General features: G+C 45.3%; 1 protein-coding gene across 1 annotated transcript in view; it reads left to right on the top strand.

Annotated features, from left to right (window-relative positions):
- Positions 1 to 6: 6 nt before the first annotated feature.
- The window catches only part of MCCC1 (methylcrotonoyl-CoA carboxylase 1 (alpha)), a 56,843-nt gene continuing 53,571 nt past the window's right edge, over positions 7 to 3,278 (top strand). The window contains exon 1 of the mRNA XM_005859503.2: positions 7 to 74. The gene's annotated coding sequence lies outside the window, so the exon portion shown is untranslated. The remainder of the gene's footprint in view (positions 75 to 3,278) is intronic.

Here is a 3,278-nt window from a genome sequence, read left to right as displayed (position 1 = left end):
GTGGTGTCCGTGCGGCTGGTGGCGGCGGAGAGGAACCAATGGCAGCGTTTCCCGAGCTTGCTGCCGCCGCCGAGGTAACAGCCCCTTTTGGGAGGGGGTTTGCTTTCAGGCCACGCACAGAGAGGGAGACGTCCCCACGCCCAGTCGTTCCCTTTCCTTTCGTTCCCCTCATCCACCCTGCAGCGCTGGGTTTGCTCCTACTTTTTTCATTTATGAGCGTGGGGGAGGGATGGAGCTGGGCCTGCCATCCCCTGCTCCGCTCGCCGTAAGGGCTAGAATAACGCGTGTGTACCCCGCGCTTTCATGCATTCCGTGTATGTGTGTGTGTGGGGGGGGGGAGGGGCGGGGAGCTTTGTAATCCCAGTTCCAGTGAAACCACGGCGTCAACGACTCGCCTAAGGTGACACGGGTAGTAAGTGGTGGAGCCAGGACGCCCTCAAAGTCCCCTTTGGTTCAGCTTTCCCTCCGAAGGTGTCCAGGTCAGACAAAGACTGCCGGAGTTCTTGCTCATTTTTGGAAAGAATCAAGTTAACAGGAGCCAATTCACCTTCCTGTGGGCAGAGAAATTGTTTTATCAGAAGCTCCGTGTGCAGATTTAAACAAAGCTGCCAGATGACTCATAGCTAACCCGACTCCAGATCATTTCCAAATTCTGAGCTTAAGCTTCTGTGACAATAACTTTTGCAGTAAACATACCCTCTTGCTTCCAGGCGGCAGGCTTCTTCTTCTTCCTTTGTCTCATCATCGTCATCCTCCATCATTCTGGAAAGACAGCATAGCTTCGGGCTGCAGGGCACAGGCTCAGAAGTCAGGGGTCTCCCTAGGTGTGGGAGCAACCTTGGGCAAGTTACTTAATACCTCTGTGCTTGGATTTTCTGACCTAGGAGGAGGCGATGACACTAGTACCTACAGGAGGTAATACTAGTACTTTGGATTGTGCAAATTAAAAGAATGAATACATGGAAAGAGGCTTAAATGGAATCTGGTGCATATAAATCAATCAACAGATGTCGCCTTTGCAGACGCAACCATTTAGATGAAGTTTCTTGTTTGCTTTTTGCTTTCCACAAGTTACTGTCAATGCTTTGGATTTTCAGTTATGTAATTGTAGGACTCGCCCCAGAGCAGAATAAGACAGTAAAAGCAGCACTAGCGCTCTTCTCGTTCTCCTGAGTTTCATTTTCTTAGATTTTTGGGGCTCTTCATGATACTATGCAGACATATTTTCTCTCTTTCCTTTCCCTCTCAAACCTTAGCAATTGGGTATAGAATTGTTCTCACGTAGCTGTCACCTGGAAAGTACTAGAGTTGCAATGGCATATAGAATTGAAAACCTTATCAGTGTAGAGGGTATTTACATTTCTTTTTATATCATGATTCTCTACTAACGCGGAGAAACTAAATCTAGTGGTAGAATTTTAGAAATGAGAATATTACCAATGAGTTTGGGTTCTTGTCTCCTGATATAAAAGAATTTAGACCAGGGACACTGATAAAAAGCAAAGGCAGATTTATTGAGGCTCTGCAGGGAGTGAGAAGACTAAGGTAGGGCCTCAGGTTCTACACCTTGAATGTGGGGCTTATTCCTTGGGAACACGGGAGTTGCTGGGGTTAACTAATCAGGACATTTACATTTATAGGTTGGCTGGCTTTTTCCCTTTTAGGGACACTGGATTTCCACTGAAGTACCGGTGTCAGTAAAGTGAGGCATTCTAGGATTGTTCAAGGCTTATTATGGGATTCAGGAAGGGACTTTCCCAACAAGGTATTGAGTTTGTCTCTGGGATTTGTGTTATTGGCCTATTCAGGTTTTTTTATTCTTCCTGATTCAGTTTTCGGAGATTGTATTTTTCTAGGAATTTGTCTATTTCATCCACATTATCCAGTTTGTTGGCATATAGTTGTTCATAGTATTTTCTTACAATCCTTTGTATTTCTGTGGTGTCCGTGGTTACTTCTCCACTTTCGTTTCTGATTTTATTTGGGTCCTCTCTCTTTGTTTCTTAATGAGTCTGGCTAATGGTTTATCAATTTTGTTTATCCTTTCAAAGAACCAGCTCTTAGTTTCATTAATTTTTTAGATTTTTTTTTTTTTGCCTCTGTGTTATTTATTTCTGCTCTAATCTTTATTATTTCCTTCCTCTACTTACTCTGGACTTTTCTTATTGTTCTCTTTCTAGTTCTTTAAGTTGTAAGGTTAAATAATTTATTGCTGCTTTTTCTTGTTTTTTTTTCAGGTATGCCTGTAGTGCTATGAACTTCCCTCTTAGGACTGTTTTTGCTGTGTCCCAGAGATTTTGGGTTGTTGTGTGTTCATTTTCATTTGTTTCCAGGAAGTTTTTGATTTCTTTCTTGATCTCGTTGGTAACCCATTCATTGTTTAATAACATGCTATTTAGCCTCCATATGTTTGAATGTTTTGGGGTGTTTTTACTGTAGTTGATTTCTAATTTCATTCCACTGTGATCTGAGAAGATGCTTGATATGATTTCAGTCTTCTTGAACATGTAGAGACTTGTTTTGTGTCCTAACATGTGGTCCATCTTTGTGAATGATCCATGTGCACTTGAGTAGAATCTATATTCTGCTGTGTTGGGTGAAATGTTCTATAAATGTCAATGAAATCCATATGATCCAGTGTGTCCTTTAGAGACTCTGTTTCCTTGTTAAGTTTTTGTCTGGAAGATCTATCCAGGGAAGTCAGAGGAGTGTTGAAGTCCCCTACGATGACTGTATTATTGTCAATCTCTCCTTTAAAGTCCTCTAGAAGTTTTATATACATACTAGAAAGCCAGTGCACAAAAATTTGTGCACTCGAGGGGGGGTCCCTCAGCCCGGCCTGTGACCTCTCGCAGTCTGGGACCCCTTGGGGGATAACCACCTGCTGGCTTAGGCCCGCTCCCCAGGGGAACGGGCCTAAGTTGGCAGTCAGACATCCCTCTGGCAGCCTGGGAGCCCTCGGGGGATGCCCACTTGCCGGCGGGGAACAGGCCTAAGCTGCAGTCGGACATCCTTAGCGCTGCTGAGGAGGCGGGAGAGGCTCCCACCACCACCGCTGTACTGGCAGCCGTCAGCCTGGCTTGTGACTGAGCAGAGCTCCCCCTGTGGGAGCGCACTGACCACCAGGGGGCAGCTCCTGCATTGAGCGCCTGACCCCTGGTGGTCAGTGTGTGTCATAGTGACCAGTCATTCCCAGTCATTCTGCTGTTAGGGTCAGTTTGCATATTACCCTTTTATTATATAGGATAGAGGCCTGGTGCATGGGTGGGGGCCGGCTG

Source organism: Myotis brandtii, unplaced genomic scaffold, assembly GCF_000412655.1.
Source record: "Myotis brandtii unplaced genomic scaffold, ASM41265v1 scaffold127, whole genome shotgun sequence".
Taxonomy (NCBI): Eukaryota; Metazoa; Chordata; class Mammalia; order Chiroptera; family Vespertilionidae; genus Myotis; species Myotis brandtii.
The sequence above is the reverse complement of the archived record's forward strand: the minus strand, read 5'-3'. Positions and strand labels throughout refer to the sequence as shown.